The following is a 10,437-nucleotide window of genomic DNA, read 5'->3' as shown; positions in this document are numbered from 1 at the left end:
ACTTCTGGCTTTTTCTATGTATGTGGTACCAAGGAATCGAACCTAGGTCTTCGTGCATGCTGGGCAAGCACTCTACCACTAGGCCAAACTCCTAGCCACAATTTCTATTTCTCTCTATCCTCTCTATAGATGGGGACAAGGGATGGCACACAAGCCTGTGAGAGCACAGTTTGTTGAAATGAGGCTTGAGAAAAACACATAAAATACCACTAAACAAAGCATAATTGAGTAAAACCAAGGCACACTAAATCCTCTGAAAGATCATGCCTAATTTGTCAATGTTTATAGCAGAGTCTTGTTGAATTCTGATCATTCAATACATCTGGTGGAAATTGTTAGGTGTGATAATGTGGTGATGGATTCAATTCTATAGTTTACCTATTTTGTCATTATATTTCACCAGCAAGATTCCATTCTCTTGGAGTGTAGCAGTCACTGAAGGGGGAGGGGAACTATCATGTAAATAAACATGGTCTTTGACTCCTAAACCCCACACCAGAGTAATTCACCTAAGAATGTAGACAACAACACACCTGTTTCCAGTAAGACACTGTGACCCTGTGTGAATTTCCATACAAGAACAAAAGACATTCATAGAGCAGTGAAGGTGAACAGGAGAACTGATGGCTCATACAGGGATGGGGAAGTGGTTTGTCCCATAGGGGAAGTATGGAATCCATACCATTCCTTGCTTCCAAGTATTGGCTGGTCAGGAAGAAGACAAAGATGTAAGCTTCCTTTCTCAAAAGTTAGGCCTGGAGCATGGCCTAGTGGTAGTAGAGTGCTTGCCTAGCATGCACGAAGCCCTGAGTTTGATTCCTTGATACCACATACACAGAAAAGGCCAGAAGTGGCACTGTGACTCAAGTGGCAGAGTGTAAGCCTTGAGCAAAAAGTGTCCAAGGACAGTGCCCAGGCCCGGCCCTGAGTTCAAGCCCTAGGACTGGCAAAAAAAAAAAAAAAGAAAATAGTTAGATTAAGAATTAAGAGAATTGATCTCAGCCAGCCCAAGTGACTCATGCCTCTAATCCTAGCTACTCAGGAGATGGATATCTGAGGAAATTTGAAGCCATTCCTGGAAGGAAAGTCAGTGAGATTTTTATCACTACAAAAAAAAAAAAAAGCCAGAAATGGAACTGTGGCTTAAGTGGTAGAACAAAGCTCAGGGTCAGGTCTATACTCTAAATTTAATCCCCAGTACAGGCACCAAAATAAATAAATAAATAAATAAATAAACAAACAAACAAACAAGTTTATATATTAGATCTTTATAAAATAACAAGCTCTATCAAACTTTCCACAGCCCTCTGCCCAAACTCTCTTCCCCTTAGTCAAACTGCAACACTCTTGCACATTTTGTACATGTGACTTCAGTTCCCTACAGAACTTCAGTGGCTTTCTTAAAGACTGTCTTGGCCAGGCGTCAGTGGCTCACGCCTGTAATCCTAGCTACTCAGGAGACTGAGACCTGAGGACCGCAGTTCAAAGCTAGCCAGGGTACTAAAGTCCCTGAGACCCTTATCTCCAATTAACCACCAGAAAACCAGAAGTGGCAGAGTGATAGCCTTGAGCTAAAGAGCTCAGGGACAATGCCCAGGACCAGAGTTCAAGCCCCCACAACCAACAACAACAACAACAAAAAGACTACCATCTTGCCTTCTTGAACTGAACAGGACTACTTTCTTCTTCATAGTTCTAGCATAGTTCTCCTTAAATACTTATGGTACTATTCAAAGTCAACTGACACATTGTTGCTGGAGAGCCACTTTCAGGTTTCATTAAGGCCTTTTAGACACTAACTCACTCCTTAGGCTTCCAAGAGTTTATATGAGTTATTAACCAGCAAAGGCCAGAGAGTTACATGCAACATATGTTGTGAACTATATGCATAACCTCTAGCTCCAGCAATGTGAGATTCATCTCATAAGTTAGCCAGTATGATAAAATGTAGAAATTAAAAATTGTTTGGAAGTACTCACTCACTGGACACTATGTTGAAAATGGACTATACAACTTGGGGGTGGGGATGGGAGGGGAAACCAGTGAGTGCAGGCAAAGAGGTGACACTTTCCAAAAAGGAATGTATTTCTTACCTGACTTTTGTAATTATACATCACATTTACTTACCTTTTTTTTTTTTTTTGCCAGTCCTGGAGCTTGAACTCAGAGCCTGGGCTCTGATCCTAAGTTTCTTATGCTCAAGGATAACACTCTACCACTTGAGACACAGTGCCATTTCTGGCTTTTTCTGTTTATGTTGTTATGCCCAAGTCTCAAGACGACCACCAAGAGACCACCGAGAGTCAGACGTTCCGAAATGCAAAAGCAAGGCTTTATTCAGACAGGCTGCAGCTAGGCTTCCCCCCCAAGCCTAAGAGGAAGCCCAGAACAGCTTTTCTACCAGGCTTTTAAAGACAAAGGCTATAGATTTACAGTAACACAGCAATTCAGCAATTCTGCAATTCAGCAATTAATTGGAGTGAGATAGGTAGGGGTTAGGGATAGTTCAAGGCAGTGGATGCTAACTAACAGCTGTTTTCAAAGACTAGAGATTAGGGACAGTTCAAGGCAGTGGGTGCTGAGGGAGATTCCCACGCCTGTAGAGTCCTAATTAGCTGTCTGAGGGTAGTTTTATGGTATGGTTCTAGAAAACAAATGCCATCCCCTGAATGCACACGAGCTCTGGTTAATTTTAACACAGACAGGTCAGTTCCTGGGACTTAATGGCACCACAACTCTGTTTCTTTAATTTATGTGCACTTTTGGGTCACTCACAGTTTACATAAACAACCAGACGGTTGCTGCTTCAGAATGGGGGCACTTTTTTAGCTCTTCAATGTAATACTGAAGAATCGAGCCCAGGGCTTCACAAATGCTAGGCAAGCATTCTACCACTAAGCCTCATTCCCAGCCCTGTATATCATTTTTATAGTAACTATTAAAAAAATGAAAAGGTGGGCATTGATGGTTCACACCTATAATCCTAGCTGATATCTGAGGATAATGGTTCAAAGCCAGCCCAGGCAGAAAAGTTCCTGGGAGACTCATCTCCAATTAACAACTAAAAACCCAGACATGGAGCTGCAGCTCAAAGCACTAGAGTGTTTGAGCACCCAGGCTCCCTGAGTTTAAGCCCCATGACTGACAAAAAATAAATTAAAATATTAGAAAGCAGAAACCATCAGGTATAGTGGATAAAAATATTAGAAAGCAGAAACCATCAGGTGTAGTGGCTCATGGCAATAATTCAAGCTACTTGGGAGACTGAGATCTAAGGATTTCAGTTTGAAGTCAGCCCAAGAAGCAAACTCCATGATATTCCTCTTTCCAATTAACCAGCAAAAAGCCAGAAGTGGAGCTACTGCTCTAGAGGTAGAGCGCTAACTTTGTTTGAAAAAGCTAAGGGGGAGCATTCTTATACACAATTTAAGCCCCCCCCCCCACATTTTAATAAGGATAGTTAATTAATAGAAAAGGCATCTGCAGTAATTTATTCAGATTTTTAAAAAAATAATAGAAGTTTGGCACTGGTGGCTCACACCTGTAATCCTCCCTACTTCAAGAGGCTGAGATCTGAGGATCACAGGTTTTTTTTGCCAGCCCTGGGGCACTGTCCCTGAGCTCCTTTTGCTCAAGGCTAGCACTCAATCACTTGGGCCACAGCATCCCTTCTGACTCTTTCTGTGATTAATTGGGGATAAGAGTCCCAGACTTTCCTGCCAGGGCTGGCTTCGAATCTCAGAATCCTGACTAGCGAGGATTACAGGCTGGAGCCATCAGCACTGGACTTCTTATCCCTTTTCACAAGACAAGGGAACTTTTATTCAGGACAACGTCAAGATAACTAAGAACTATTTTCACATGCCCACTCTTAAGCTTCTCCGATGCCTTTAGGTCCTCCAAGCAGATAAAGCAATGAATTTAGGCTCCAAAGTCCTGAATGCCAGGGCAGGGCGGGACCCTAGGTGGGGCTGTGGATAGCATGAGTTATCCCACAGGTCCGTGAGCAGCAAAAAGCATCCTGATGTCCACACTATGATGTCGTTTCTGTATCTACCGCTAATCTACCTCCAGATCCTACTTCACAGAAGCACTTAAGACTGACATTAAAGGGCTGGGGGCGTGGCAGACACGAACCAAGCCCTGAGTTCCATCCCTCAATACCACCAGAAAAAAAAAAAGAAGCCAGAAGAGCGCTAGCCTTGACCCAAAAAAGAGAAAGAAAAAGCAACTCCGTGAGTTCAAACCCCAGGACTGGCAAAAAATAAAAATAAATAAAAATAAAGACTGACCTGAAAGCAAAACTTTACCAGATGTATGGTCGTGGCCTGTTCTTAAGTATTAACCTGCAATAAATTGCATCGCGTCCCCCTGCTTCGCCCCATCTCCAAAAGGCCTCAGAGACTCTGGGCCAGGGCGGGGAAGCCGGCTACTTACCTGCAGGCGGGGACGCCACCGGCGCGCCGCGCCCGGGGTGGAGGCTGGAGGCTGCGCGCACGGCGCGGGGAGGGCGCGAATGGCGCCCGGGCTTCAGACGCTCATGACTTGGGGCCCCCGAGGGATTTCTGCCCACCGGCGCCCGAAGCCCCTCCCCAGGCGGGGAAAGACGGCTAGGTGAGCGGAGAATCAGCTGATGGACACTTCGATGGAAACGAAACCAAAAGTGGAACTCACAGTCTGGTTTGCTCTAAAAACGAGAAAAACGGAGGGGTACATGCCACGCCCCTAAGGCCAGCTGGGGAGACTGGGTCAAAACCCAGCTACAAACAATGGGACTTGGGGGCTGGGGGGGCAGAGGTCAAGTGCTTAGAGTGCTTGCCTAGCCAGGACCCCCCCGACCCCCCCAAAATAAAAAGTTCAAGCGATTAAAGCCAACTTAGACCTGATCTATTCTAAACAAGCCAACCTTTGAAACCATGATGATTCCAGGCTGTGGTTTTTACCTTCAGAATTCAGATACTTGAGGATGGAGCCATGGCTCAGGTGGTAGAGCTCCAGCTGAGCAAGCAGCAAACCAGCCAAACAAGCAAAAGGCCCTGAGTTCAGCCCTCAGTACTAGGGGTTTAAAAAAAGAAAAAGAAAAACTTAAATTGTAGAATCCAGACACCGTAATAAATTCTGCCACCAAACTTCTGATCAAATCCTTTTCAAGACAACTGAACACCTTGAAATAACTTGAAACGACACATAAATGGTAAACAGCGTACCCACATGGCTTTGGTTTTTATTCTAGAAAGTACGAGTGCATTGATAATAGGAAATACATTTTTGAAACCTGGACTTTTGTGACTTCCTCAAATTCCTCGACATAATGAAACTTCAATTGCTTAGTCATTAAAAGAACTTCCCATGATGAGCTACACCTTTTAAGAATGCTCTGGCTCCCTGCTTATGGTCATTCCTGGAATTCAGGAATGGCCAGGGTGGGAAAAAGACTCTCTGGAAACTGGAAAAGTTGACAATGTGACTGTATGACTAACATGAAACTTGACGTCATCATTTACACACTAACCATTTTCACTGTTGGTCCTTTTCTCCATTTATATTTTCAATTCTTTATTTCGTTGCCTTTTCCACTTCTACATTTCATTCAAAAGACTACATAGCAAATGAATATACATCCGGGCTGGGAATGTGGCTTAGTGGTAGAGTGTTTGCCTAGCATGCACAAAGCCCTGAATTTGATTCCACAGTACCACATAAACAGAAAAGGCAGGAGGCAGCACTGTGGCTCAAGTGGTAGAGCACCAGCCTTCAGCAAAAAGAAACTCGGGGCGGGCGCAGTGGCTGACGCCTGTAATCCTAGCTACTCAGGAGGCTGAGATCTGAGGATCAAGGTTCAGAGCCAGCCCAGGCACTAAAGAACGTGAGAATCTTATCTCCAATTAACCTCCAGAAAACCGGAAATAGGGCTGAAGAGCTCAGGGATAGTGCCAGAGAGAGAGAGAGAGAGAGGAGAGAGGAGAGAGAAGAGAGAGAGAGAGAGAGAGAGAGAGAGAGAGAGAGAGAGAGAGAGAGAGAGAGAGAGAGAGAGAGAGAGAGAGAGAGAGAGAGGAGAGAGAGAGAGAGAGAGAGAGAGAGAGAGAGAGAGAGAGAGAGAGAGAGAGAGAGAGAGAGAGAGAGAGAGAGAGAGAGACTGGGAGGGAGGGAGAGAAGGAAGGAAGGAAGGAAAGAAAGAAAGAAAGAAGAAAGAAAGAAAGATAAGAAAGAAAGAAAGAAAGAAAGAGAAAGAAAGGAAAATACAAAGAAAGGAAGATAGAAAGAAAGGTAGAAAGAAAGGAAGATAGAAAGGTAGAAAGAAAGAAAGAAAGAAAGAAAGAAAGAAAGAAAGAAAGAAAGAGAAAGAAAGGAAAATAGAAAGAAAGGAAGATAGAAAGAAAGGTAGAAAGAAAGGAAGATAGAAAGAAAGGTAGAAGAAAGAAAAGATAGAAAGAAAGAAAGAAAGAAAGAAAGAAAGAAAGAAAAGAAGAAGAAAGAAAGAAAGAAAAATTCAGGGACAGTGCCCCAGGCCCTGAGTTCAAGCCCCAGACTGGCAAAAATAAAAATAAAAATCTGGGGGCCAGGAGTTTGGCCTAGTGGTTGAGTGTTTGCCTATCATGCACGAAGACCCGGGTTCAATTCCTTGGTACCACATACATAGAAAGAGCTGGAAGTGGTTCTGAGGCTCAAGTGGTAGAGCTCTATCCTTGAGAAAGTCCTCAGGCCCTGAATTCAAGCCCAGGAGTGGCAATAAATCAATCAATGAATCAATCAATCTGGTAGAGAATGTGGAATTCTCTTTGTTCCCAATAAGGTTAAAATAGATTTTGAAAATCCAGCTCCAGATGTTCTCTCTTGTGAATCATTTTAAAGGCTGATAGCAGAATACAAAAGTTTCCTGTAAAACAATAAAATAATAAATAATAGTAAAATAATATACTTTTTGTGACAATCCACTCCATGCGTATGTGGACACACATTCACACGAACAAGCCTCAAGGATAACTGGTTCATGCTGATTGTGCTGACAGCTCATATTTAATGTTTCATTTGCCTAAAAATGATGGTTAAGACCAGGATCTTGAGGAAAGGGAGACAAAAACATGAGAGGGGAAAAAAAAAAAAAACATGAGAGGGGGTATTAAGGTTTGAGAAGTAATGTACCTATTACCTGATGAATGTAACTATAACCCCTCTATACATTATCCCAGCAATAAAATACAATAATAATTGTTTTTTAAAGATCCAGAATCTTAATCCTGGTAGCGGCCATAACTTCCCAGGTCTAAAAATACTGGCCTGCAGAGCTGTCTACCTCTACCCAACTGAGTTATCTTGGCCAAACGATGTACTGAGTTGTCAGGATTAAGTCAGAACCACATAATGTCTGTGATCTATAAATCATTTTTAAAACCAGAAGGGAAGGATAGTTGTTTCTGTTTGTTTTAGGGAAAGAGCAATATTTCAGGTCCACATTATTAAACAGTAGGAAAGGCTAGTTGTGAATAAATGAGGATGTGGATGGGAATAGAACACATGTTACTCAGCTGGCTGCTCTGTGATTTGCCTATTAGTAATCTGGTGATACGTGTTCTTGCTCAACTCTCCACCTGTTTCCACACGTCAGCCATTCTCCCTGGAGTTAACCTGACCACAATACTGTAGTAGAGATTCTTCTTAGAGGCAGTGAGAGAACATTCAGACTAAAGGTGGGATGCTTGGTGCTCACTTTACACAAACTTTTAATTGTGCAAATGAGGATTTTTAAGTCCCAAAATAGTGATAGGATCACCCCTACCCATACACAGCTAATTGAAGTAGACTCTTAGTAGAACTCAGGTCTCCAGGTGGATGCTGTTTTTGTGTCCCTAACTACTTCTATTTTATAGAATATTCACAGAGCATAATAGACCTTCAAACCAAAAAAAAAATTCATTTAACATCCTCCAGAGGTAGAAAAAAACAGGATGTATTTAGAGAATGAGAAAGTTTATTTTATTAACATTTATTTTTTGCCAGTCTTGGGGATTGACACTGTCCTGGGACATTTTTTGCTCAAGACTAGTGCTCTGCCACTTGATCCACATCACTACTTCTGGCTTTTTCTGATTACGTGGTAGTGAGGAATTGAACCCAGAGCTTCATCCATGTTAGGTGAGCACTCTACCAGTAGACTATGCTCCAGGCCAGAGAAGTTTTATTTTATTACCTCAAAAATATATGTAAATCAAGCCAGGCACGGTGGCTCTCACCCTGTAATCCTAGCTACTCAGGAGGCTGAGATCTGAAGATTGTGGTTTAAAGCCAGTCCTAACACTAAAGTCCATGAGACTCTTATCTCCAGTTAACCACTAGAGAACTAGAAATGGGGCTGTAGCTCAAAGGCAATAGCCTTGAGCTGAAGAGCTCAGGGACAACACCCAGGCCCAGAGTTCAAGCCCCAACTGAAAAAAAATTTTTTAATGTAAATCAAAATAGCCCCTGTAAGAGGGAGGCATTAGTCCTGAAAATGGTGAGTTTTGTGGTTTGGGTGACACGGATGGAGAACTACTGAAGTAAGGAAACAGTAGTAGCAAGCCAGAGCTGAGGATCCGGGCTCTCTGGCCATTACTGATGTCACCATTTCCCATTCATATCCTACATGTTCCATTCATTTGGGGAAGGTAAAAACTCCCCACTGCTAATGTGCTGTTTCTTTTTCTTTTTTCTTTTCTTCTTCTTTTTTTTTTTTTTGGTCTTTTTGTGCCAATCTTGGGGCTTGAACTCAGGACCTGGGCACTGTCCCTAAGCTTCTTTTGCTCAAGGGTAGCATTCTATCACTTGAGCCATAGTGCCACTTCCGGCCTTTTCTGTTTATGTGGTGCTAAGGAATCGAATTCGGGGCTTTGTGCATACTAGGCAAGCACTCTACCACTAAGCCACATTTCCCAGCCCTTTAAGTATCACTAGGGTCACTTACATCATAACTGGTGCTTGAGATAGGTGTTTCCAAGATAGTGTTCAGTGCTCTACCACAGATCTACTGGATCCAAAACTCTTTGGGGAATCACCACTTTGACATTGTTTCCAGGTGAGTCATGTTCCTGTTGAAATTTTGAAAATTGGTGCTTCAATATTCAAATACTAGAATAAGCCAAAAGTTCTTGCAACTACACCTGGAATACCCCTTTCTCAGATTCTGCTCATTTTTTTTTTAATCAGTTCAACTTCTCAGCCTGCCTCAACCTGTTCTACTTGCCAGGCTCAGATATAACATGTCCAGATCACTTTCTATCAGAAACTAAAGAAATTCTCAAGGAACACTGCCAGGTGAAAAGGCAACAAGTTCTGAGAACTAGTGTATAGCCATGCTTTAACAACATACACAGAAGAAAGCCCTGGAGGCTGGGAAGTGCCATCACATCAGGCACTGAAATAAAGGGGTGTGCATGGGAACAGCACAGAGATGAGTTATTTTAGTTCTGTATGGAATGTGCTAAAGCAGAGGGAAACATAGGTTTCAGTCATGCTAGGATTCCAAGCATGAGCCATAGGTGCCCAGCTTTTCCAGCTTTTTAAAGAATTGTGTCTTTCTGGATCTGCCCTTTTTAGCCTAAGTACTCAGGGCCGGGTCAGCCTTTCAGGTCCCTGAAGTTAACCTGACCACAATACTGTAGTAGAGATTCTTATCCGAGGCAGTGGAGAACATTCAGACTAGCAGATGGGGGGGCTTAGTGCTCACTTTATACAAACTTTCAATTGTGCTAGTGATGAGGATTTTAAATCCTGAAAAGGTGATAGGATCACCACATAGCTAATTGAAGCAGAGCTGTTAGTAGAACTCAGACCTCCAGATGAATGCTGTTTTTGTGTCCATAATTACTTCTATTTTATAGAAGATTCACAGAGCATAATAGACCTTCAAACCAAAAAAAAAACTCTTTCATTTAATTTTACTATGCCTTTTAATAACTATCTTTACTAAAGGAAATAGATTTAGACATGCTTTTTGTTGGTGGTAGTTGCGGGGTACCATGAGAATTGGAGATAAGAATCTCATGGACAGGGCCGGGAGTTTGGCCTAGTGGTTAAAGTGCTTGCCTAGCATGCATGAAGACCCGGGTTCGATTCCTCGGTACCACATACATAAAAAAAAGTCGGAAGTGGTGCTGAGGCTCAAGTGGTAGAGCTCTAGCCTTGAGAAAGTCCAAGGACAGTGCTCAGGCCCTGAGCTCAAGCCCAGGACTGGCAAAAAAAAAAAAAAAAAAAAAGAATCTCATGGACATTCCTGCCCCGACCGACTTTGAACCATGAGCCTCAGATCTCAGCCTCCTGAGTAGATAGGATTGCAAGTGTGAGCTTACGGGTGTTTGGCTAGTTGTACTTGTTTTTACAAGCCTGTCATCGATTCTATCGCAACACAAATGACTTAACTACGGAAAGCTCAAAAAGAGAATTTTGAAGCCAGAATTTTAAAAG

Source organism: Megascapheus bottae, chromosome 3, assembly GCF_031878675.1.
Source record: "Megascapheus bottae isolate mThoBot1 chromosome 3, mThoBot2.hap1, whole genome shotgun sequence".
Lineage (NCBI taxonomy): Eukaryota > Metazoa > Chordata > Mammalia > Rodentia > Geomyidae > Megascapheus > Megascapheus bottae.
This window is presented reverse-complemented; position numbering follows the sequence as displayed.